This window comes from Podarcis vaucheri (genome assembly GCF_965113315.1).
Source record: "Podarcis vaucheri genome assembly, chromosome: W".
Taxonomy (NCBI): Eukaryota; Metazoa; Chordata; class Lepidosauria; order Squamata; family Lacertidae; genus Podarcis; species Podarcis vaucheri.
In genome coordinates, this window is record NC_138757.1 from 36,574,261 (window position 1) to 36,601,889 (window position 27,629).

Genomic DNA, 27,629 nt, shown 5'->3' on the forward strand with positions numbered 1-27,629 from the left:
AAGAGAGGTATTTTGGGGTTAGTATGACCACCAAAAATGTGAATCTGTTTAAGGATAACTGTGAAGGATGTTGGATTGAAGAGAAGGGGAATTTGGAAATATGGACAAATCAGAAGTTGTTACTGTTGGGCCGAGTTGTTGTGGTGGGGATGAGGGCTGCTGTGTTGCTGGGGATGTTGCTTTTGTTTCAAACATTGCAAGCTTTGGATGGGATGGAGTGTTTCAGGAGGTGGCAGAGGGATGCTCCTAGAGTTGTTTGGCAGGGCAGGAAGCCGCGAGTAAAACTTAAGATATTGATGGATGCCAAAGAAGAAGGTGGACCTGCCCTGCCAGACCTGTAAATTTCGTTGTGAACCATCTGCTTTTTGCTGGTTGAGAGAATGGTTGCTTCTTGAAAGCACTGAAGTGTTGGACAATGGCAGACGAAGTTGATGGACTATATGGAATTGGCGGAAATGACTGGCAAGATCCGAGACCAGGGAGAAGAGTCGGTGGAAGAAGATTGGAAAAAGTTTAAAGACTATTTATAGAAATATTGTAAAATTAAGGAATGTTAGAAAAATGTTGGAATGAAGTTATATGGCTTTAGTAGAAATGTCATAAGGAATTAAGTATAAATAGATTAATAGAAAATTAAAGGAAAAATAAGGCAAGAATGTGTTAAGATAATTATAGGATAGAAAACAGAGTAAGATGGAAAGGAATTGCTGAAACAATTAATACAAGTGGAATACAAAAAGGGAGGTGTGAGGAGGTCACTGGAAATAAGTGAATAAAATATAAGATATTGAAAATGTTTGAGGTGTTTTTAAATTGTTTTTGTTGGTTTTTGCTTTGTTTTGTTAGCCCATGTAGCGTTTTTGTATTGTATTTGTATTGTTTTTTCTCTTTTCTTTTTTGTTTGTAGTGTTGTGTTGGAAATGTTGAAAAAGTAATAAATATCATTTAAAAAAAACAACATAATTTTGGTTGCCCTCTGCTGAACATTCCTGCCCCCCCAAGCTCTGCCTTCAACTGCAAACGTGGCAGACAATGCCTTCCCTGCAGTTGCACTGCCAAAAAAGTTCAGTTTTACTTTTAAGGACAGGAAATTCTCCTGCAGGCCATCTGTGCTAAAGAGAGGGTGCAGATATAAGTCTCCTTCTTTTGGACCACCCAATTTGCATAAAAATAAGACAAGATTAAAAGTGTTGAGTTTTCCCTGAGCTGTGGCTGCTACTTCCTGAGCATGAGAGATGAAAAGGGCCTGTATGGATTTGGCAAAGTCAGCATTCAGAGTTCGAGAATCACACTTGGCTCATGACCAAGGGTGTCCAAAAATAGCAAAAACCATCCGTTCAATCACCTTGCCCAGGAATGGAAAGTTTGAGACTGGACGATAATTGGACATAATGGCCAGGTCCAAATATGTCTTTTTAATAAGCAGTTGAACAATCACTTCTTCAGGTGGTAGGTTTCACTCGTTCAAGTCTGTCCACATCCTCAGAGGCAACAGGTTGTAATGGATCCCATCCAACTTGACTAGACCCAGTGTTGTAGTGGGCTGCGGGGGCACAGGGGCAGTTGCCCCAGGCACAAAATTGTTAGAGGTGCCTCAATACAGCTGCACGCTTCCATCACTGGGGTCCGATGACAACGGCTTGTCCATGCGCTCAGGTAAGTGACCTCTCCAGACAATGGGATGGCTCTTCTTTTCTTATCTCTGGGGCTGTGATCCCCTGGGTGATGTGGACGCCATTAGGCAGTCGAATGCGCATGCATACTCCGTCTGCTTCCCTCCCTCCTACCCCCTCCTCCACGTGGCCCGGGGAACTGGCAAGCCATCCTATGTCTCTGACTAGGCAGAGCTCTGGCACCCTCCTACCTTGGTGGAGTCTACCTCTCTTTATCTGCAGAAAAACTCATGACAGGAGTCATTACAGGAGATCTTGGACTCTGTATCAGACCCTGATGGCAAAGGTGGTTCTGTTAGACTATGAGCCACCTGAAAGAGGCTCCTGGTACTGGTTTCACCAACAGATCCAGCAACAATGGTCCTCCTCACCGTCGCTATCGCCACTTGGTAGGCTCGACGTTGAGCTCTAACCCGTGTTTGGTCTCATTTGAAGTGGGTTTTTCACCACCAGCACTTTAGCTGTCTCAGGAATTGTTTCATCACCCTCAGCCCCAGGGGTAGAACCACAGGGTCATCCAAGTGCCATGCCATTGGAGAGGGTGCTTTTTAAGGTTTGTGGAGCAGCACCCTCTTATTCCCCACCACCAAATGTACTTTCCATGTGTTTGGCCGCCGTCTATCGGGTCTCCCCAGATGAATTTGCTATTAGAAGGAGGCATGTGAAGCCATAATCCTGGAAAGAGATTCTGGAGAGAAGCACTCGACCCAATTTTAGCGTTTGATTCTGTGAGAGGCGCCCAGTGCTTGGTCTTACTAGCTGCAGCTCAACTTTAACTATGTTTACAGCAGAGGAACAAGTCCTGGAGGGCTGGCTTCCTCTTCTGCCTCTATGGGTGAGTTGGCATTGATGAGGAAAATTCCGGGGTGTGAGGCTACTCAACAGCCCAACTCGTCGGGCAGAGCCCGCGGGTACTTGCGGTCAGAAATGAAGGAGATCCCAGCCACAAATTGGAGCAAAACAGCGGTCAGGAGACCAAGATCTTTTTTTGTTGCGCAACAGGTTCCCACAGGAGTAAGAACCCCGAACATGGGGTGACATTGACTTTTAAAACTTCCCACATTGCGTACAGACCCAATCGCCTTCTCAATCCAGCCCACGGATGGTCCAGGAATCAGCGTGTTTTAACATGAGTAGAATGTATCCTCTTGCTCAAAATGCATCTCTGGGTTATTTGTGGGGCATAGGAATCCGTTCATTATTTTTTTCAAAATATAGTCTGGCCCACCACATGCTCTTGTGGGATGTGAAGCACAAGAGCAGTCAAGTACAACATTCCTAGAGTGCACATGTTTACACATGGGGAGGAATGTTTGTCCAGCCAGCAGGTAAACTTCCTGTTTCCTTCTGGGCTGGGACAAACTTCCTTTACATGTGACTAAAGGTGGTTGTGGCCTCACCTGTGCAGGTAACGACAAAAACACAGGGCAGGGCAGCCATCTCTCTCTCTCTTTCACCACATGCATCGAAGAAGCAACATCTGCTTAGCCAAAGATGCCCTCTTGGCCTCCAGCCAAGAGAGGACAAAGGGACTGTCTTCTTATGGAATAGTTTTCAAGTGTATGTTACTTTTCTAAGCTAAGTCTGCCTTCTGGGATCCAATTGTGAACAGAATGTGAGCAAACTCTTTTTATACTTTTATAGAAGACTGTGTCATGTCTTATCTTTTATGAGGGAAAAAGGGGGAAATACCAGAACAGTTATTATAGAGGCTTTAGCGAGCCTGAGCAAACGCATCCACTGCCAATTTTAGAAGAGGGGAATGTTACTCTGCTAAATTGTGGATCTTGTTAAGACAAGTTGGATAAGGATATAATCAGACAATATATCCTCTCCTGCATCCCTGAACATTCCCACAGGTCTGAGGGACGGTGGACAGGCCATAGGCAAACATGTCCAGACTTCTCACTCAGTACAAGCTTAACACAGGCAAACATGTCCAGGCACCTCTTAAGTAAAGCTAAAGGTAAAGGGAGCCCTGACCATTAGGTCCAGTCGTGACCGACTCGGGGTTGCAGCGCTCATCTCGCTTTACTGGCTGAGGGAGCCGGCGTACAGTTTCCGGGTCATGTGGCCAGCAGGACTAAGCCGCTTCTGGCGAACCAGAGCTGCGCACAGAAACGCCATTTACCTTCCCGCCGGAGCGGCACCTATTGATCTACTTGCACTTGGATGTGCTTTTGAACTGCTAGGTTGGCAGGAGCAGGGACCGAGCAACGGGAGCTCAGCCCGTCGCGGGGATTCAAACTGCCGACCTTCTGATCAGCAAGCCCTAGGCTCTGTGGTTTAGACCGCAGCGCCACCCGCGTCCCTCCTGCACATCCATACCCTGGTGCAAGTCTGGTGATGGGCTCTTGGTTTCTTTGGCCAAGTAACTGCTCAGTAATTGTCACCTTTGGGCACTTCCCTGGGTGGGGGGGGGGGGAAGGGTGTACACGTGTCCTCACGTGTTATGTACTGAGTTGAATAGGATCCAAACTGAAGCAGTCTGATTGGTCCTAGAACAATAGGATCCAAATTGCAGCAGTCTGATTGGTCCTAGAACAATAGGATTCAGAATGCAGCAGTCTGATTGGTCCTAGAACAATGCAGTGGTATGATTGGTTGGCAGGAACCACCCAATCATGCTCCAGATATAAGTGAATCCACAACCTGATTGGCTTACAGTAGAATTCCAGAATTAGCCAATCATGTGCAGCCCATTGTGTAAATAATGTATATAAAGCAGATACTTTGAGGGGACTTTCATTCATTCCTCCTCACCACTATGAGCTGAATAAAGAGCATGAAATCACTTTGCGACTCTGAGTATATTTCACTGGCGACGAAGGTGGGATCCCGCTGAGCTGACTGCCACACAGAGCACCGCAGCACCGCCACCTGCCGCAACGCTGCCTCGCACCGTGTATCCAGGCTTCAGCTCTGGGACACAAGGAACTCAGAATGGCAACCAACAGCAGCTTCTCGCTGTTCAACCCAGCATCCGGAAACTGGGAAGCGTACGTGTCAGGGGTTCAGGAGCAGAGACGCAGAGAAGGGAGGAGACAGAGAGCGAGGGGGAGGAATACGAAGGAAGGATGAGTGGGGATGACGACCCGAGATCACCGAGCCTGTCCAGTGAGTCCGAGGATTCCCAGAAGGGAGCGCCAGCGGTCAGAGCAAGGGGGGGAAGCAGGGGGACACCCCAGGAAGAAGGGTCCAGAGAGGGATCAGAGAGCAGCAGTTGGAGATCGGGACCCACGTGCCCAGCCGGGAGCAGCGGGGAGAAGGGGGACCAGACATCGGGTTCCGGAGGCTTTCAGCAGGAGGGAGGGCATGAGTCAGGAGTAGTCACGCCCACCTCCGGGAGCGACGAAACGATCAAGAGGAAGGTAGAGAGTTGGGCGCGCGCGCCAAGTTCAAATGCAGCGGAAGCTGGCGCAGTAAGCAGCCCGGAGAGTGAGCCAGGTCCCAAAGCCCGCCGCAAGGAGGCGGAAGGGTCAGGGGGGTCCGCGTCAGAAGAGAGTAGGAAAGAAGAGACCACGGGGGGCAGAAGGACCCAGAGACGGAAGGAAAGGCGCAGGAGGTGGAGCAAGGCTAGGGTATTAAGCTGGTGTGCTAGAGGCGGAGACTCAGACGGGTCTTCGCCGGTCTGACATAGAAGACGTGGGGCTGCACATTGCAGTTTGGAAATGGAACCTGTAACCCAATAAAGACTCTTTTAACGTGAACGCTGGCTAACGTGGTCCTATGTGAGCTGGGACTGGGTAGCAGCCCTGACAGTAAGACCCGTCACCACATAGCTTCGGACACCTGAAACCTCGCAGCGGAGGCAGAAGCAGCGAGAGGAGGAAATTGGTGTTTGGGAGCAAGCTCACAAAGGTTGGCAGAGATGACGGAAGCAGAAAAAATTTCAGCGCTGCAACAGGCAGTGACCCAATTGAACGCAGAGGTACTGGCATCCAAGAAAAGGGAGCAGGATGCTGCGGCCGCCTACAGAGATCTCCACGCCAGGTTTGAAGCGTTGGTTAAGCAAGGGCAACCGGGACCCAGACCGGAGGGGGTTGGGTTGGCACGGAGAGCAGGAGGGCTTGTGGCTCACTTCGATGGGAATTTGCAACAGTACCCCAATTTTCGAGCAGACGTAATGTGCGCACTGCAACTGCTGGCAAAAGACTTTAGAGATGAGGAAGAGAAAGTGGGGTTTATACTATCCCATTTGCATGGGGATGCTAAAGCGTGGCTGCGCAATTTGTGGAGGGATAAAGATCCGGCGCTTCAGAGTGCAGATGCCTTTATCAAAGCGGTGGATGCGTGCTTTTTATCTACCATTGACGTGGATCTTGCTCGACGGGAGATACATGGACTGAGACAAGGGAGGGCGAGCGTACGGCAGTATCACGCCCGCTTTTTTGCGCTGGTCAGTGCCTTGGAATGGGACAGGGATTCACCTCCAGTCAGAGACCTGTTCTGGGAGGGTCTGAGCAGTGCTGTTAAAGACGAAATTGCGAGGGGGGAGAGGCCCCGGAGCACGCAGGAGGTGGTCCAAAGGGCGCTGACTGTGGGGGTGAGGCTGGAAGAACGTCCATGGTGCAGAGACGAAGGACGTGGAGGGCGCGAAGCAGCGAGAAGTTTCTCTTTCGTTCCCAGGGAAGCAGCGCGTGCGCAATCCACACCTCCGCCAGGAGGGGGAGTGGAACCTATGGAGGTGGGAGGCGCCAGGGCTCAGTCAGCTACCAGAGCCCCAGCACCGGGAGCAGTCAAGACTAAGCCTCCTAGAGGGAACCGGAAGTGTTACATCTGCGACAGCCCTCAACACTTGGCGAGAGAGTGTCCCCAGAGGAACTCCAAGCACACTGCAGCCTCCGCAACGGTGATAGCAGCCACGCAGCACAGCGAACCCCAGCAGGGAAACGACGATGTCTGGCTGGAGGCAGAGGCACTGGGGCCCAGCCAGACGAATCAGTGAAGCAGTCCCCAGCGATCTTTCAACCCACAGACCCCCTCCCACCCAAACCAGTAGTGCAGCTCACCGCATCTCTCCAGCTACCCAATGGCATCACTATAGACGTGCCACTTTCTGTGGACTCTGGAAGCAATGCAGACTTTATAGCGCAGGATTTTGTGGAGCAGCACGCTATACAGCTACTGCCTGCCACTCTGCCCCTGCAAGTCGTCACAGTGGATGGCAGAGAGTTGCTGGGGGGGCAGGTGGTGAAGCAGACGCCGCCAATGGTGATGCGACTTGGTAACCACAGGGAAGTCATCAGTTTTAATGTCACCCGACTGTCGGACACGCCCATTGTGTTGGGCATGAGTTGGCTGGACAGGCACAGTCCGACACTGGCTTGGTACCAGCGACAGCTGATCTTCGGCTCTTCTTATTGTGCCGAGCACTGCATCCTGCCCAGACAGGAGGGAGAGGAGGAGGAATCACAGCTGCAGTTGGGAACGTTGCAAGCAGTCCCCCACAAATACGCAGACTTTCTGGAGGTCTTCTGCGAGAAGGAGGCAGACAAGCTACCCCCTCACAGGCAGTATGACTGCAAGATTGACCTCCTACCAGGAGCGACGCTGCCGAAAGGGAAGCTGTATTCCATGTCTGAGGACGAACAAACAGCCAAACTGTTCATAGATCACGTGTTCAAAGTGCACGGTCTGCCGCGGTCTATACTGTCCGACCGCGGACGCCAGTTCATCTCGAATTTCTGGCAGAAGCTGATGGGCTTCCTGAACGTCAAGATCAACCTGACATCAGCGAGACACCCGCAGACCAACGGGCAAGCGGAGAGGGTCAATGCCATCATGCAGCAGTACCTGAGATGCTATGCCAATCAACAGCCTGCGACGTGGGTGGATTACCTGCCGCTCGCCGAGTTCGCCTACAACAACACGAAGCACGTGTCCACAGGGGTGACGCCGTTCTTCGCCAACAATGGGAGGAATCCCAGAACCTTCCCGGGACTGGAGAGAGTGGGGGAAGGGGAACCGCAGACGGCGGACGCTTTCGCGTCTGAGTTGCAGGAGGTCCACGATCAACTCCGACGGCAGCTGGAGCTAGCGAAGCACGCATACAAGGTGCAAGCTGACAAGCACAGGCGGGTTGGCGAAGAGATCCGAGTGGGAGACTGGGTCTGGTTGGCAGCCCACGCAGTGCCGACCAGATCGTTAGCCAAGAAGAAGTTGGGGCACAAGCAACTCGGTCCATACCAAGTCGAAGCACAGATCAACCCAGTAGCTTTCCGGCTGGTGCTGCCGGAGGGTTCCAGGATGCATCCGGTGTTCCACAGGTCGGTGCTCACTCCCTACAAGGCACCTCACAGATTCCAGGAACCAGGAACAGCACCAAGTCCGTCTCAGGAGCGGACGGAGGCGGGGAGATTGCCACAGCAGGACCCCATCAACGAAGTCACGGAGATTTTGGACTCCAGATGGGGGGAAGAGGGAGTAGAATACCTCCTAGCCAGAGAGGGCACCCGGGCCAGTGCTAATAGCTGGGTGCCAGACTACGCTTTGGAGGAACCCCTGCTCAAGGACGAGTTTCATGCCCTTTTCCCACACAGACCCATGCCAGCAGGCTTCTTCGACGACTGGTTGTTCACGCCCACACTTTCCTCCAGCACGTTCCATGGATTCGACTCGGACGGGGAGCCCGCACCGGGCACCCGTTCCCCAGAGGGGTCACCGGAGGGTTCGGCGTCAGACACCTCGTATTGGTGGGACGATCGACCAGAGGAGCAGTGGCGCCGGAGGTGGTTGGAGATGCCAGGTCGAGCGACCGACGCAGAGACTGACATGGACGTGTTCGGGGAGGATCTTGGGTTCGAGCACGGCGGCACTGAAATGGAGGCGGAGCAGATCAACGTTGACGAACGCGAGGAGGAAGACTCGGAGGTCTTCAGTTGGCGGCCAGCGACGGGGAGCGAACTGTATCCGGCATTCACTCCCGTGATGATGGAGCACCCAGCACCCACAACTGAAAGCGGGGAGGGGGGAAGGGGGGGCTTCGAGGGGGGGATGGATGTCAGGGGTTCAGGAGCAGAGACGCAGAGAAGGGAGGAGACAGAGAGCGAGGGGGAGGAATACGAAGGAAGGATGAGTGGGGATGACGACCCGAGATCACCGAGCCTGTCCAGTGAGTCCGAGGATTCCCAGAAGGGAGCGCCAGCGGTCAGAGCAAGGGGGGGAAGCAGGGGGACACCCCAGGAAGAAGGGTCCAGAGAGGGATCAGAGAGCAGCAGTTGGAGATCGGGACCCACGTGCCCAGCCGGGAGCAGCGGGGAGAAAGGGGACCAGACATCGGGTTCCGGAGGCTTTCAGCAGGAGGGAGGGCATGAGTCAGGAGTAGTCACGCCCACCTCCGGGAGCGACGAAACGATCAAGAGGAAGGTAGAGAGTTGGGCGCGCGCGCCAAGTTCAAATGCAGCGGAAGCTGGCGCAGTAAGCAGCCCGGAGAGTGAGCCAGGTCCCAAAGCCCGCCGCAAGGAGGCGGAAGGGTCAGGGGGGTCCGCGTCAGAAGAGAGTAGGAAAGAAGAGACCACGGGGGGCAGAAGGACCCAGAGACGGAAGGAAAGGCGCAGGAGGTGGAGCAAGGCTAGGGTATTAAGCTGGTGTGCTAGAGGCGGAGACTCAGACGGGTCTTCGCCGGTCTGACATAGAAGACGTGGGGCTGCACATTGCAGTTTGGAAATGGAACCTGTAACCCAATAAAGACTCTTTTAACGTGAACGCTGGCTAACGTGGTCCTATGTGAGCTGGGACTGGGTAGCAGCCCTGACAGTACGCCTCCCGTTTCACCTTCCTCCTAAAAGCCAAAGGGGTCACCAACGAAGAAGACGCCAAGAAGAGGGCGATATTCTTCAGCGTCTGCTGAGAAGAGACATTTGAAATCGCCCGGGCTCTCCTTGCGCCTGAAGACGTCGCTACTGTTCCATACAAAACAATAATGGAACAGCTGAAGGGGCACTATTCGCCGCAGCCCTAAGTGGTAGCTCGTCAAAATGCCTTCTACGCAAAGCGGCAAGCCCCTGGGGAAACCATAACTGGGTTTGTGACCTCTCTCCGCCAAGCCGCCCGGTTCTGCAACTTCTCAGAGCTGGAGAACATGCTTCGCGACTGCCTCGTCAGTGGCCTGAAGGATGAGAAGCTGCAACGACGCCTCTACGCTAAGAAGGACCTAACGTTCCATGTCGCTCTGGAGGAGGCCCTGGCAACGGAAGCTGCCGAGAGGTCGACGCAAGAGGCACGGCCGAGCCTGCCATCCCAACCGAGGGTCCACCACGAAGAACTCACCGACGACTCAGGATCCGACAGGGAGGACAGGGAGGAGGTGCACCGAGTACAGCAGCGCACTCAAGCAGCGCACAGACCACAGCTGCCTCGACGAGAAGGAGGAAACTGCGCAAGCTGCGGGGAGAGTCACGAGAGGAGGACCTGCCGTTTCCGCAACGCAGAGTGCAGGCAGTGCAGAAAATCGGGACACATCGCCCGGGTGTGTCGGGCTCGGCCCACCCGACACCAGACATCAGATGACCAACCCAAGAGCCCCAGGTCCCGGGGCCCAACGCACCAAGGCAACTCGACGGAGCTCACGGACTGCCAGGTATACCAGTTGCCCCACCCCAACGTAGAGAAAATTTATGTAGAGGTACAGATAGAGGGGGGCCCGTGCCGCATGGAGCTTGACACGGGTTCAACTCTATCCATAATCTCAGCAAGGACCTTAAGGAAACTGTGTCCTACTGGGGGTCCCAAACTCAGGCTGGCCCCATTCACCCTACGGGACTTCCAGATACGTAAGGTCCCCACAATGGGGGTGGAGACCTTTAGGGTGCAATACAGAGGGCGGACACGACAACTGGACTTGCTTGTGGTCAAGGGCCCCTACATTAGCTTACTGGGATTGGCATGTGTCAGGGCCTCAGGAACAGAGGCACAGGGGAGAGAGGAAATGGAGAGCGAAGGGGAAGAATCGGAGGGCAGCGTAGGGGGGTATAGCAGTGACCCGAGAGATTCCATGAGCTCCTCCAGCGAATCAGAAGATTCCCAGAAGGAGGCGCTGATGGTCAGGGCAAGGGGGGCCAGCGGGGACTCCCAAAGCAGCAGCTGGAGATCAGGGCCAGCTTCCCCACCAGAGCGTAGTGGGGGGGGAGGAGTCCCAGGTGTCAGAGCCAGCGTCTCCTCCAGCAGGGAGAGAAGAGGAGTCGAGACTGACCACACCTCCACTGGGGAGTGGGGGAACGGAGGGGAGGTCAAGTACAGCCAGCCTCCCCGAAGGGGGAAGCAGTGACAGGAGCAGTGTAGCGGTCAGGAGGAAGGTTGCCGGCTGGGCACGTGCGCCAAGTTCAAATGTACAGGCGCGCGGGACAGCAGAAAGCCCGGATTGGGAACCAGGTCCTAAAGCCCGCCGGAGGCAGGGGGAAGACTCAGGGGACTCAGCGTCAGAAGAGTCTAGGAAGGCCGAGACCCCAGCTGACAGGAGGACCCAGAGGAGGAAAGAGCAGAGGAAGAGGTGGAGCAAGGCTAGGGTCTTAAACTGGTGTATGGGGGGAGGAGACTCAGACAGAGCTTCAGCGGTCTAGAGTTTCAGACGTAGAGCTGCACGCCGCGGCTGTAAAAACGAAAATGAACTTCAATAAAGACTTTTATATATAACAACGAACTGGCGTTGGTCCTTTGTGAGCTGGGACCTAGGGCAGCTCTGACAGCATGGTTTGGACCACTGGGGCTGAACCACACTACCTTACAAGTGGACGTGGACGCCATATGCAAGGAATTTCCAGGGGTTTTCGATGGGAAATTGGGACAGTATACGCCCCCCCCCCCATTGCTCTACAGCTTGACCCCGCAGTACGACCGGTCAGGCTCAAGGCCCGCCGGGTCCCGTTCGCCCTGAAACCCCGTATAGACGAGGAACTGGACTGGCTTGTGGAGCAAGGAGTGCTGGAGCCGGTGCCTAATGCCCCCTGGGAAACCCCAATCGTCACACCCGTCAAGCCTAATGGTTCGGTCCGCATCTGCGCAGACTACAAATGTACCATAAACAAGGCCCTCACGGCCCATGCATACCCAGTGCCAGTGGTCAGCCATGTCCTTGCCACCCTGGCTGGGTCGAAAATTTTTGGCAAGCTGGACTTGGCCCAAGCATATCAACAGCTGCCAGTAGATGAGGCCACAGCAGAGGCACAGACGATTGTGACGCACAGAGGAGCGTTCAGGGTAAAGCGGCTGCAATTCGGTGTCAGTGTGGCACCAGGCATATTCCAGAATCTAATGGACTCGCTCCTTAAAGGGATTCCTGGCGTCACCCCCTTCTTCGATGATGTGTTGATTGCCGGGCCCACACCAGAGGAGTTCGAGGACCGCCTCCGCACCGTTCTGCACCGTTTCCAGATGGCGGGTCTCAAGGTGAAGCGGAAAAAATGTCTACTAGGAGTGCCTCAGGTGGACTTTATGATTTATGGTGGATGCAGAAGGGGTCCACCCGACTGGGGACAAGGTACGGGCCATTTGTGATGCCCCAGCGCCCAAGAGCAAGACTGAACTTCAGGCCTTCTTGGGACTATTGAACTTTTACCATTCCTTCCTTCCCCATAAGGCGGCGGTAGCGGAGCCCCTACACAGACTCCTGGACAAGCGGGCCCCTTGGGTGTGGGGCCAGCGCCAGGAGGCCGCATTCCAGGCAGTCAAGGACTTGCTTGTCTCAAACTTGGTCTTGGCACACTTCGACGAGAGGCTGCCGGTGGTGCTAGCATGCGACGCCTCGCCCTATGGCATTGGCGCTGTCCTGGGACACCAACTCCCGGATGGAAGAGAGGTACCGGTAGCATACTTTTCCCAGACACTCAACGCAACCGAGTGGAACTACTCGCAAATCGACAAGGAGGGTCTGGCAATCGTGAAGGGAGTAAAAAAATTACATGATTTCTTGTACAGGCGGCCCTTCACCGTGGTGACTGACCACAAGCCGTTGCTTGGCTTGTTTGCCCCCGAAAAGCAGACCCCCCAAGTGCTGTCTCCTCGCGTCCTCAGGTGGTCAATTTTCCTTGCCAGCTACCAGTATGCACTGATTCACCGCCCGGGGAAGGCGATGGGCCATGCGGACGCCCTCAGCAGGCTACCACTACCGGAAACAGGCCCCGACCCAGCACCTGCACAAGAGGTTATGAGCCTGGAGCTGCTTCCCGACCGCCCCATTCAGGCACAAGAAGTTGCACACCATTCCAAGAAAGATAGGGTCATCTCCCGGGTCCTGGACTGGGTGTGGAGGGGATGGCCCAGCAGCAGCCCCGGGCCAGAATTCGCCAGCTACACAACCCGCAAACATGAACTGTCGGCCCACAAAGGGTGCCTGTTATGGGGAAGCAGGGTCGTTGTTCCCCAGCCCCTCCGCAAAAGGGTCCTCACAGCCCTACACGAGACACACCCAGGGGTAGTAAGAATGAAGGCCCTGGCCAGGAGTTATGTGTGGTGGCCGGGGATCGACGGAGAGATAGAGGCCTGGGTCAAACACTGCCAGGCCTGCCAAGAATCCCGCCCAGATCCCCCAAGGGCCCCAGTCCAGTCCTGGGAGTCCGTCCGAGCACCATGGTCACGCTTGCATGTCGACTTCGCTGGCCCCTTTCAGGGGAAAACATTCTTCATAGTGGTGGACTCCTACACCAAATGGCTGGAAGTCGCACTGGTACCGTTCACTTCTACATCCGCAGCCATCCGGGTACTGCGCAGGCTGTTTGCAACCCACGGGCTCCCTGAAACTCTTGTCTCAGACAACGGGACTGCATTTACGTCAGGAGAATTCCAAACCTTCACAGCGCAGAACGCCATCCGCCACATCCGTTCGGCACCATTCCACCCTGCCACCAATGGCCAAGCAGAACGCATGGTGCGGACCACCAAGGACACCCTTCGCCGCATGACACAAGGGGATTGGGAGTAGAATCATAGAATCATAGAGTTGGAAGAGACCACAAGGGCCATCGAGTCCAACCCCCTGCCAAGCAGGAAACAGTACTGCCTTGCCACATTCCTCCTAGCACAGCACAGCACGCCACGCTCAACGACTGGCCGGAGCCCCGCTGAACTACTAATGGGTCGGCGCCTTGCAATCAGATTGGACCGCCTTCACCCCGATAGAGCTCAGGATGAGGTAGTGGTGGGGGAAGGCAGGAACCCCCGGACCTTCGAGGCCCAGGACCCAGTGTACGCAAAGAATTTTGGGGCAGGCCCAGCATGGGTACCCGCCACAGTCACCAGGGTCACTGGCCCCGTGTCGTACGAGGTGCTAACGGATGAGGGGCAATGCTGGCGCCGCCACTGCGACCAGATACGGCGACGATTCCCGGGAGAAAACCAGGAGGAGGAAAGGTCAGAGGAGTCCCAAAGGAACAGAGGGGCAGTGAGGCCCATAGAGCAGGAGGGGCCAGCAGGAGAGGCAGAATCAGTAAATACAGAGAGGACCCGCGAGGCCGAAAGGACACCGGAACCAGAACCACGACTGAGCGAGCCGGTTGCACCAGACCAAACAGCCCCATCACAGCCAGCATCCTTGGAACACGAGCCAGAACCTGAACCCCGGACCAGGGAACACCCCAGGCCGCAACGCACACGTAGGCCGCCGGCGTACCTCAAGGACTATGAATGCGACCTCCCGGGCAGGACTGGAACTTAGAGGGGAGGGGTGTTATGTACTGAGTTGAATAGGATCCAAACTGAAGCAGTCTGATTGGTCCTAGAACAATAGGATCCAAATTGCAGCAGTCTGATTGGTCCTAGAACAATAGGATTCAGAATGCAGCAGTCTGATTGGTCCTAGAACAATGCAGTGGTATGATTGGTTGGCAGGAACCACCCAATCATGCTCCAGATATAAGTGAATCATCCACAACCTGATTGGCTTACAGTAGAATTCCAGAATTAGCCAATCATGTGCAGCCCATTGTGTAAATAATGTATATAAAGCAGATACTTTGAGGGGACTTTCATTTCATTCCTCCTCACCACTATGAGCTGAATAAAGAGCATGAAATCACTTTGCGACTCTGAGTATATTTCATCACGCTTGAGGCATTATGGCGGGAGATAGAGGGGGAAAGAGTCCTTTCCTTAAAGGCAAGAATGGCGTTGGAATGGAGGAAATTGATGCAGGGGGTGGATTTTCTGAAGTGAGGGGCTTTTCCTAAGCCGGCAGTCCATGAGGGAAGTGTCTTGACAGATTTCTTGCAACAAAGGATCACTTTTGGCAATAGAAACCAGTTAATGGGCTTTTGATGGACTGAGTCCATTGTTCTCTCAGCCGGCGGCCACTCAGGAGCTCAGTCAAGCTGGCGAAGCTCCGCTGCTCCGCAGAACGGAAACAGGCAGTGGCACGAGAAAGATTCTGTCCACTAGAGGCCGCTATCCGCTAAGCCCTATTGGCTAGCTGTCCAAATCCGATGCTTTTGATTGGGCTATACGCAGCAGTATGTAAATACAGAGTTCATTCCCAAGTCCCCGTTCATATTGAAATGCTTTCATACCAGAAAGAGGGAAGCAGGGTCTTTCATTGATAAAAAAAGATGTGGTGCTTGGTGCGACAGGGGAAGGAAAGGGCTTTCTCGAGCTCATTGTCTCGCGCCCTAGCTATGTGGAGGGGTTTCTGGGGAAGGCGAGATCCCTAGCGAATTTCCCCCTCGGAAATTCCGTATAGCATATTCTTAGAAAAGAAAGGGAAAAGGAAAAAGGAGGGGGAGAGTAAAGACTGAAAGGGAAGAAAGGTTTTCTCTGTTCCCCTCCACTCTTCCAAAAGAATTCCGAGCTGAGGTGCAGAGCTCTTTCCTCCCTTGTGACCTCCCCACCCTCCTCCTCCTCCCTTCCACATAACTGGCTGTGTCACCTTGCCTGCCAATCATACCTCCCTTTGAACTGAAGCAGAGTTCCATCCCTGTTTGTGCCAGTTCTGGAGTCTAAAAGCCGAGGACCTAAATCAGCCAAAGGAAAATGACACCCTTCCTACCCACGCAAAAATGCAACTTTCATTGGTCTGTTTGCTACTGGACGTGGTCGCCAAGCTTGGCAAAAGGGGTTTGTTTTTTTCTTTTGGTTTAAGAAGCGAAGCAATAGATCATTTGCTTGTGAGTGTGGGAGTCTGCAATTCTTGGTGTTCCAGGGCTTTTTGCAAGTTGGAGTTGCCTCCAGTCCAGCCCGGATGTCAGAACAGTCCTTCTGGATTAGACCAATGGATGATCTAGTCCAGCACCTTGTTCCCCATAGTTGCCCAGCAGAGGCTCACAACAAGCCCATAAGCAGGACCTGAGTGCAATGGCCCTCTCCCACTCATATTCCCAAGCAGGGCCGGACCTCTGATGAGCCAGAGTGAGGCAGCTGCCTCAGGCGGCCGATGCTGAGGTGAGGGGATTGAGCTGGGAGTGGCCTGTGGCCTGGCCGGTACCCCTACGTTAGCTGACTGCTCTCAAGTGCAGGGAAAGCTCCTGTCCTTTCCAAAGTACTTGGAAGAAGATTCAACAGTCAATCCAATTGGCTTCGGCACAGGAAAGATTTTGGGGTGTTTTACTGTTTTGGATGTTTCAATTTGCTGGCAGCGCCCAGAATGGCTGGGGCAACCCAGTCCGATGGACAGCATAGAAATCTCAACGTTGAATTTGTCTGATTTCCTTTCAGAGCCATTCAAGTTGGTACTTTTCAGCACCTAGGGGTGTGGTGGCATCTGGACCATGGACCTCTCAGCTGGTGACTTGTGGGAGTCAGTCTGCAGCTCACCACACCTCAGCCAGTGGGATGTATCACCAGAGATTACAGAACCCCAGCCGAGTCTTCAGAGATGTCCTGCTCTCAGCAGAGCAGCTTCTTCCAGAGCAGTGGTGGAGCAGGGTGGGGGCGGTCCGCACTGGGTGTCATCCTGCGGGGGGGGGGGAGGAACATTCACTGGTGGCTTGGGAAGCTGGGGGTCGTGGGTGGGCGCTCCCGGCTGGAGGAGGCAGGCAGGGGAGAGGACGGGAAGGAGGCAGGTGAGCAAAGAACGGAGGGGGGCAGGAAGGGGAGAGGAAGGAAGCGGGATCGGTGGGTGCGCCTTTCATTCTGCCTGGAAGACCAGCGCCTACAGCTGGACTATCAAGTGGATTGAAAGGGTCACTTTGGGGGCAGCGCTGCAAATGCAGAAGGGATCTTGGCCGGTTTCCAAAAAGGGAGAGTGAGTTTCCCTCTGACAAACGCTTTCTGCCTCCCCTCTGCAAAGCTCCACATGTTTCCGCCCCACCCTGTCCTCAGCCAACCCCCCACTTAGAAGCCACTCTTGGGTTATTGACTTCTGTGGGCTTGTGTATCTGTGTCTCCCGTGTGGGGTTCCTCTCTGCGTAAAGTCTTCAAGCTGTGCCTGTGTGCGCCTGACAAATCGGCCCCATTGCCTTTCCCTCGTCAAAATGTATCTTTCCCCCCACCTCCAGTCTCCGTTGTTGTGGGTCCTGGCTGAGAGGAAAAACAGAAGACGGGGGCCATCGGTCAGGGATAGTCTACTTGAGATTCCTGCATTGCCCCAGGGGGTTGGCTTGATGACCCTCAGGGGTCCCTTCCAGCTCCACTCTTCTCTGGTGCAGGCTTGTGCAGAGTACAAGTTGGGTGCAAGGCGTGCAGCCCATCTTATGCACCGCCGGCTCGGGAAGAAGTCCCACTGATCCTGATGAGACTCGCAGGGGAGTAGATTGCTGCTGTGCAGGCCTGCTGTTGAAATCAATGTTTTTCTTTTCAGAGCATGGTGAAATCCCCATGACTAAAACCTCCCCTTCCGTAGTTTCTGTCAGGAGTTCAGCCTACACTCGAGTAGGACCCTGGCAGAGACACGTGCCCGACTGGCATGTTCCCTCCCTCCTGGTCGATCGTTTGGGAGCTTCATAAGCTTGCTTCAGCCCGAACATCACAGCGACCGATGCCAAGCGACACCGGCACACTTAGGGATCCGCAGAGTTTGTGCATCATGCGTGACAGACCTCAGCAACTCAGCATTTTGGCTAATCGACTTTATTTACATGTAAACACACACACGGAGCACTGCAACATGGCTCCCTCTCTCTCTAGCATCAGACAGCAAAGAGAAAAAGAACTAAGGACAATAGTCCCACTTCACGGAACACAGGAACACAAACATCCTGTCGCTGTCACTTCCCACTCTGTGGAGTCAAAACATAGACAACAGTCCCGTGACTGGAATCATGGAGCTGGAATTCTAACAGTTTCAAGCGCTACCACAGGTTCCGCAGAATATCTGTACTGCATGGTTTACTGTGGCAGCACCTGCCCTTTGGAACTCCCCGCCTCTTGCAACAAAGCACGTGCCTTTGCTAGACGCTTTTCAGGCACCTGCTAAAAGCATTCTTCTTGAGGCAAGCATACCTAGAAGCTTAGGAAGTTGAAGTAATCTTCATCTCTTTTAATATTTTAGCTTTGTGTGTTTTAAAGTAGGATTGTTGATTTTTCTTGATTTTACTGCTGTGGTGGTTTTTTTGTTTTTTGTTTTGGTAAACCACGTTGCAGGCTTTTAAAAATAAATTTTATTAAATAAAGAAGCAATAGTAAAGGTAAAGGGACCCCTGACCATTTGGTCCAGTCGTGACCAACTCTGGGGTTGCGGCGCTCATCTCGCTTTACTGGCCGAGGGAGCAAGTGTACAGCTCCCAGGTTATGTTGCTAGCTTGTCTAAGCCGCTTCTGGCAAACCAGAAGAGCAGCGCACGAAAACGCCATTTACCTTCCCGCCGGAGCGGTACCTATTTATCTACTTGCACTTTGACGTGCTTTCGAACAAAGAAGCAATACATAGAACTAATAATAGAAATATATAGGAAAATATGTACTCCCCCCCCCCCGTTTTCTTTATTTTTCCTTCTCCTCCTCCTCCTGCTGCTGCTCCTCCTCCTCCTCCTCGTGTTCCTCACCTGAAGGAAAAGCCAAAGAACCACCATTAACATTGGTGCCTGGTATGTGCAACCATATGCTGTATTTTTATTCTTTTTGGCAAGAAAATGGGCACACAAGGAGGCAGCAAACCTTTGTGCCCTTCAGAGGCACATGCGCAGTCTGCTACTGGCCTCTGGTCTCCTGCGCATGGGGTGGGGGTGGGGGGGAGGCCACCCCTTCCACGCAGCGAAGGCGACCCTGGCATGGCTACCAGCTGCCCACAAAGGGGCACTGAACTGGGCTCCAGACTGTGGTGGGACTCCCCTAAGCCCCAGCCAACATGGCCAGCGCTCATCAGGGATGATGGGACTTGAAACCCATTGGGAGGGAGGGCCATGTGAAGACAGGATTCTCAAAAATACCTCTGGCTTGCGGCTCCTGGAGTGTTTCTGGCAACGCCTGGAGTTTCTCTTCAAGCTCCCGGAGCTTCACACGGAATACTTGAGTTTCCTTAAATACTGTTTCAGCTGCATGCCACACCTCAGCCAAAAGAGCTGCTATCACTGAGAAAAAGAAGGGAGCATCTGTGCATGTCATTCCGGTCAAGTTGCACCAAAGTGGGACTTGTTCATCTGAGCTCCACAGGCTGGTTTTTCTCATTGTTTGACTGGGGTTGTTTGTTGGTTTTTCTTTAATTTGGGGCAAGGCCTTTTTATGTGCCCTTTCAATCCCCAAGAGCCGGCACTGTAAATCAGTTTTAAGGGAGTCTTAGAAGCACAGCTGCCGCCACCCCCCACGCCCCAACATCATCAGCAGTTACACATACAGGCTTTTAAAACTTATTTAATATCTTTTTTAAAAAGTTAACCTTGTAATTCCTAAATCATTTTAAACACTTTGAAATACTTTCTAAAATTCTGCTGTTTAACATTTATGTAAATGATGTAATAAAGGAACCCAAATGACCAGATATTTCCCTGTTTCAGTTTTATCCCAGAATGTATCCATTTTGCTACATGCTAACAATACGGTGTTGTTAGCACAAATGCAAGTGGCTATGAGGTGATTACTAAAGAACTTTAGGAGACTGTGTCGTAACAAAGATTTGAATACAAATTATTCCAAGACAAAAGCCGTAGTATTGGGGGCACAGCCCAGGAAGCAGAAATGGCTCCTAAATGGACAGGCCATTGAACAAGCCAGGCATTTCAACTACAGTGGTACCTCTGGTTGCAAACGGGATCCGTTCCGGAGCCCCGTTCGCATCATGAGCAGAACGCAACCCGCGTCTGCACATGTGCGGGTCGCAATTTGCCGCTTCTGCGCATGCGCGTGACGTCATTCTGGGCATCTGCACATGCGCAAGCAGCGAAACCTGGAAGTAACCCGTTCCGTTACTTCCGGGTCGCCGCAGGACGCAACCTGAAAAGACGTAACCTGAGCCGAGCGGAACAAGAGGTATGACTGTATTTGAGGATTTGCTTCTCTGATAGGAGTACTGGGTCACATCAGATGCCTCGGCCTTGAGGGCATCAAGATCTGCCCAAGCAATTCTTAGCTTTACCAGAACTGAAGGCGACAATGGGATTGCCCCTGCTCCAAGAAGATATACAGTGGTACCTCGGAAGTCAAACGGAATCCATGCCAGAAGTCCGTTTGGCTTCCAAAACATTCGGAAACCAAGGCGCGGCTTCCGATTGGCTGCAGGAGCTTCCTGTACTCAATCCGAAGCCGCGGAAGCCCCGTCGGACATTTGGGCTCCAAAGAACATTCACAAACCGGAACACTCACTTCCGGGTTTGTGGCGTTCGGGAGCCAAAACATTCGAGTCGCAAGGCGTTTGGGATCCAAGGTACGACTGTATTGGTAAGGATAGGAGGGGATCGGGATAGACAGGGAGCCCGGAGGGAACCCCCCACCTAGCCCAGCTCCAACCCCAAGCCTATATCACCAGCGGGTGGAGCAAAAGAGCAGAGGAACCGCGCACCGGGGACTGGCTGGGGGCTAGAAGAACGTGGACCCTCCCCAGTGCAGGGGGGCACAGCAAAAACCATGCTTTATGTTATTGAGTTTATTTTCAGTCCATTTCTTATCCGAATTTTAAAGCCCTATGAACCCAGGTAGGCGGCCTGAACCACTGGAGCCCATTTCCTGGAACCGCCACCTCAGCCCTGATCTTGGGACCCGACACCAAGCCCTGGGGGTCCCACGGGAGAATTCAAACTGCCCCTTTTTCTTGTTCCCTTCTCTCTCTCTCTCTCTCCCCCTCCTCCTTCTTCTTTAGTTATACACACAACCCTCCTTTTTTATTAATACATTATTACTCATTATTCATCCATTTCTATTCACTTCTTTTTTAAAAAAAAAAAAGTTTTTTTAATTTCTCATTAAAGAATTCTATATATATATCTACTTTTCCATCCCCACTCCCCCCCTTTTCTATTTACTTATTACAATGGTTTTTCCCCCCTTCTCTTTTCTGAACAAACAAACCAACCATTTTCAGTAGGATTTTTTGTGTTTTCTTTTTCTTTCTTTCTTCTTTTTCTCTCTATCTCTTTTCTCTTTTCCTTATCTTTTCTTTTCCATCTTGTCTTTTGTCTCACACTATAACTTGAACCACCACAGCGACTTTTGATTTTTAAATAGAATTCCATTAGCCTTTACATTTTTAACTTTTGACTCTTATCTGCAACTCCCAACCCCACCTCTCCACCTTAACACTGGGAGGCTCATGTCCCCGGAATTTGTGAAGACAGGATTCTCAAAAATACCTCTTGCTTGCGGCTCCTGGAGTATTGCTGGCAACGGCTGGAGTTTTTCTACAGGCTCCTGGACCTTCATAGGCAATGCTTGATCATCCTTAAGTACTGTTTCCGCCCCCGTCTTCGGGCTATTGGGCGCCTTCTTCAGTATTTCAACATCCTGGAGAGGACAGACACTTCCTGCTAGACATTTACTCCAGACATTTACAGAAGGCACAGAGGCACTGGTTGAAGAAGTTGGGAATGAGCAGACAGTGCTATTGCTGAGAAGGAGCTCCACCCCAGGGTGCTAAAGAGCTCTTTCCCTAGCCTGCAGGTGCCAGAAGGCCAAGCGCTGGTGTTGCAGTGGTGGTACTTCAGAGGAGTAGGAGAAAAGGCTGCTCTGGATTCTGGCTATATAAATGGCCTTGCCTGAAGCTGTGGATTGTGCTCTGCATTAGCAGAGAGGCTCTACTTAGTTGCAAATGAAGCACATTTCAGTTATGATAGAAACCGGTGTTTCCATGCAGGCTTGTTCAGGAACTCTGTGAACTAGACAGCCGCTGTTTTAAACTGGCCCTTTTTCTGGCAGGTTAAACCATTAAAGTTTACTTGATTAACTTCATCCGCCAACTACCCTTCTAAGCAACCAGAGCAATTACAAATAAAAGGATCTCTAACCGTGCGCTATCCCTATCTGCTAACAAGCTCTCCCACAAAGTGTTCTATGAGACACATGAGCCAAATAGCCGAGGAGACAGTTTTTTAGCTGCCTGTCATTCATACACTTTATACTGAAAGGATTTCAGGGGCAGATGCTCTTTTTCTGCATGGAGGGTGGGGGTTTCCAAAGGAGCACTATTCAGACCTGCATTCATGGCTTATGAGTCGTAGCCGTGTGACAACTGCACCTCATGCTGATGTGTTTAAGGGCTGATGTTGCACTTCCAGGTAGAAGAGCTCGTTGGCGAGACTTCCGGTCGGCACCAGCGTTAATGGCGGTCCTCTTTCCGAGCTCCGGAGGAGGACTGCTCTGCGAGTTCGGGTCTGACCCGCTACGGCAAGCGGGGGACCCCTAAAATCACAGGCGCTGAAGCCTGTGAACAAGGAGACTCGGCGGGCACCAGAAGCGCCCCCCTTTACTGCAGAAAGAGCCTTTTTAAAGGCTCTGGAACGGCATCGGGAGAGCGCGGTGCTGAGAGTCGTTACCCAGCCCGCAGAGTGAAGCCGCGTCGCCATTGACGGAGAGCGCCGATTCCTTCCTGTAAATCTAGGACTGAAAAACCTGTGAGTAAGACTGAAAGCTAATTTGGAACCCTTTAAAATTGAAAATTTGGCTGAAAACGGGGAAGGTAAAAATTAAGGAAGTCTGCCTTCCCCCGACTGTATGACAGCTAAAGCAACGGAAATTTAAAGCTGCATCTGTATGAAACATTCCTTGACTATTTAAACCTGACATTGGACTTAGATCTCCCCTCTAGCAAGCAGGACAGAGGGGAGGAAAAAGGGACAATAAGAACTGCATGACTTATCTAAAAGGGAAAAATCTTCTGCTGCCTTAATACCCTGAAACGGACTGCCAAACAAGATAATAGAGCACTGATTCTTGGGAAAGTTACAGTGTGGTGTAGTGGTTAAGAGCGGTAGTCACGTAATCTGGGTAACCGGGTTCGCGTCTCCGCTCCTCCACATGCAGCTGCTGGGTGACCTTGGGCCAGTCACACTTCTGTGAAGTCTCTCAGCCCCACTCACCTCACAGAGAGTTTGTTGTGGGGGAGGAAGGGAAAGGAGAATGTTAGCCGCCTTGAGACTCCTGAAGGGGAGTGAAAGGCGGGATATCAAATCCAAACTCTCTTTGCTACAAAGTTTTTAGACCTTGTTGCTACAGTATATTGGAGCATGCTGAAATAGTATCCACTGGAAAAAGTGCTGTAACATATATTTACAAGCCTCCTGATATACTTGTTTTTAACTTCTTTGTCTCCGTACTCGGACATTTTGCTTTGCTCCCCCTAGAGGGCTTAAGTAACGGTTGTAACAGTCTAGGACAGTGGAATTTTCCATCAGAGGACTGTTTTCGTGGGAACGTCCTTGGGACATGAGTGGCCCAGCAGAAGAGATAACCACCAGAGCCAAAGCTAAGCAGCAACAACACCAGCAACAGCAACAAAAGAAAAGAGGTTCAATTACAGGCATAACTTCCTACAGGAACAACAGGACAAGAAAAAGTGACAGCTGCCTCTATGGAGTCAGTGACACAAGCGTTACTCAAGATAAATCAATCTTTGGAGACCTTAACAAAGCAGAGTACAGAAAATACACAGAAATTAACAGAACTAACAGCAAGACTGGACTTGAACACAGAATCTATAAACAGGCTGGTTCAAGAAAATTCTGCAACACGTAAGATTGCAGAGGAAGCTAGAACTATTGCTGAAGAGACACAAGAGAACTTAGAACCGATTGCTAAAAAGGTTCATGAACATGATGCAACTTTGGCTTTGTGGGAACTACAGAGAAAGGAAAGAAATCTGAAATTGAGATTGATTCCCGAGAGCGAAGGAGACAACCTCGTGGAGTTTTTAACACAAGAGTTTGCTGATTTCTGGGAAGACCTGGAGGAGGAAGAATTTAAGATAACAACAGCATTTAGACTGGGCAGAAGACTGAACAGAAAGACCCCGAGGGATTGCCTGATTACCCTTAGATCTAAGGAAGAAAGAGATAAAATATTAAAATTACACTACCAAAAGGCTTTGCAAATTGAAAATTCATCTATACAGATTTTTAAAGACATCCCTAAATATATCTTGGAGTTGAGAACCTTCTATAAGGATCTGGTCTACCTGCTGAAGAAGAACATCATTCCTTTCAGGTGGGAGTTCCCACAGGGGCTGTCCTTTGACTACAAGGGAAAGAAGGTGAAAATAAAGACAATACAAGACAAAGAGAGGTTCCTGGAAAGAAACCAAGAGGACCTACAGAAGGGAACTGTGGACCCAATCGCAGAACAAAGGAGAGCACTAGATATTTTGAACTTATCGTTTGGACTTAATCCACCACCATCAGAGGAAGAGCAACAACTGGGAGCAGTTGGAGGAACAACGGAAAAGTAACAAGATGGCCCTGCAATTCCTTAGTTGGAATTGTAATGGGCTCAATATGCCTTTGAAGAGACGTCAAGTTTTTCATATTTTGAAAAGAGAACAATTGGATTTGATATGTCTACAAGAAACCCATGTAACCAGAGCACACAGGAAACTACTCATAAATAAAAGATTAGGACAAGAATTCATTTCATCGGACAAAGTTAAGAAAAGAGGAGTTGTGATTTATGTAAAAGAGAAATGGGTTCCAAAAATGATGTTTAAAGATGAGCAAGGAAGATATTTGGCAGTTGAAATACAAGTGCAAGGAGAAAAATTTCTAATAGTTGGAGTTTATGCACCAAATGAAGGCAAGGCGGAATTCTTCAAGAAGCTCCATGAAACTTTGATGGACTATTTGGATTATAATGTGATAATTATGGGAGACATGAACGGTGTGGTTTCTACAAATATGGACAAAGCACAAAGACTGACAATCTCAAAGGAAGGGAGACTTCCGAAGACCTTCTTTGAAATGACTGAAAACATGGACTTAATAGATATATGGAGAACGAGGAACCCTCTTGAGAGAGAAGGAACATTCTTTTCTCAAGCAATGATGACCTGGACCAGAATTGATCAAATCTGGATCACTAGTGGGATGGCTCCAAAGATTAAGAAGATAGAAATCTGTCCAAAAACTTGCTCCGACCATAACGCCGTAAAGATGGAAATGAAACTTACAACAACTGGTCAATTTAGATGGAGGATGAATGACACCCTGTTTAGAGACAAGGAGATCCACATGAAGGCCCAAAAAACTTTAAAGGACTATTTTGAAATAAATCTAAAGGCCGACGTGGAAAAAAGAGTGATCTGGGACGCAAGTAAAGCTGTGATGCGAGGTTTTTTGATTCAACAAAACTCAATAAAAAAGAAAAAGCAGAATGAGAAGAAGGAAAAGATCCTGGAAAAGATAAAAGAAGGAGAGAAAAAATTAAGATCAAAACCAAAGTCCCAGGAGATTTTGAGAGAGATTAAGCTATACCAGACGCAATATATGGAATTGATGAATCAAGAGATTGAGTGGAAGTTAAAGCAAATGAAACAAAAGACATTCGAATCGGCAGACAAATGTGGCAAACTTTTGGCATGGCAATTGAAGAAAAGGCAGAAACTAAATACAGTTACAAGCTTAGAAGTGGATGGGAAGAACATATCTAAACCCAATGAGATTAGAAACTGTTTTCTGAGCTACTTTAAAAAACTTTATTCTCAAGGACCACAAAATGAAGAGGACATAGATAAATTCCTTAATAAATATGGATTACAAAAAATCTCTCATCAAAGCAAGGTGGATTTAAACCAGAGAATAACAGAACAAGAGATAGAGGGTGCCATTCAGGACATGCAACTGGGCAAATCTCCAGGACCAGATGGACTGACTTCCAGATATTACAAATCTTTGAAGGAGTGGTTGGTTCAACCGTTAAAGGAAGTATGTAACGAAATCTTAGAGGGAAAAAAGGCACCAGAATCGTGGAAAGAAGCGTATATTTCACTCATACCAAAGACAGAGACTGAAAAGACTCAACTTAAGAACTACCGCCCAATATCATTACTTAATGTGGATTACAAAATCTTTGCAGACATTTTAGCAAAAAGATTTAAAAGAGTGTTGATGGAGAAGATTCATAAGGACCAAGCAGGCTTTCTCCCAAAAAGGCATTTATCAGACAATGTAAGGAATATAATAGACATTTTGGAATTGTTAGAGGTGAACATAAACACCAAAGCAGTGCTGATTTTTGTGGACGCGGAGAAAGCCTTTGACAATATTTCTTGGAGTTTTATGAAAAAGAATCTTCATGGGATGGGGGTAGGCCAAGGATTTGAGAACGGTATGGGTGCGATATATTCTGAACAAAAAGCCAAGCTGATTGTAAACAATGTGATAACTGAGGAACTTAAGATAGAAAAAGGAACACGACAGGGGTGCCCAATTTCCCCATTGCTTTTGATTTCTGTTCTGGAGGTGTTGCTGAATATGATTAGAAATGACCAGCAGGTTAAAGGCGTACAGGTCGGAGCTAAACATTACAAGTTGAGGGCTTTTGCAGATGACTTAGTATTGACTTTACAAGAGCCAAACACTAGTACGAAAAGGGTGTTGGAGATAATTCAACAATTTGGCCAGGTAGCCGGATTCAAACTGAACAAACAAAAAACTAAAGTCTTAGAAAAAAAATTAACAGTCATGGAGAAGGAGAAATTTCAAGAAGAGACAGGTTTGACAGTGGTTAAGAAGGTGAAATACCTAGGGGTTCATTTGACATCTAAAAATTTGAACTTGTATAAAGACAACTATGAAAAATGTTGGTCAGAAATTAAAAAAGATCTAGAAATATGGTCAAATTTGAAACTGTCAATGTTAGGCCGAATTGCAGTTATTAAGATGAATGTATTGCCTAGAATGCTATTTTTGTTTCAAACTTTACAGATTCTCGACAAGATGGACTGTTTCAAGAGGTGGCAGAAAGATATTGCAAAATTTGTCTGGCAGGGCAAAAAGCCCAGAATAAAATTTAAAGTACTTACAGATGCAAAAGAAAGAGGGGGATTTGCCCTGCCGGACTTAAAACTGTACTATGAAGCAGCAGCGTTTTGCTGGCTGAAAGAGTGGATGCTCCTCGAGAACACAGATATCTTGCATTTAGAAGGTTTCAATAATACATTTGGTTGGCATGCATATCTATGGTATGATAAAATCAAAATGCATAGGGCCTTTAAAAATCACATTGTCAGAAAAGCGTTGCTTAATGTTTGGATAAGATATAAAGATTTGTTGGAAAACAAAACCCCTAGATGGTTGTCACCCTTGGAGGCTAAGGCACTGAAGAAACTCAATATGGAGGCCGGATGGCCAAAGTATTGGGAAATTTTGGAACAAGATGGAGATAAATTGAAATTACAGACTCATGAGAAATTGAAACCTAAAGTACGAGATTGGCTCCATTATTATCAAATAATGGAGGTTTACAAACAAGACAAGAAAATTGGCTTCCAGGTGGAGAAATCAAAATTAGAAACTGAATTGTTAGAACCCAATACCAAGAACTTGTCAAGAATGTATAATTTGCTGCTGAAATGGAATACACAAGATGAAACAGTTAAATCGGCTATGATTAAGTGGGCACAGGATATTGGTCATAACATTATGTTTGCTGACTGGGAATGGTTGTGGAACACCGGTATAAAATT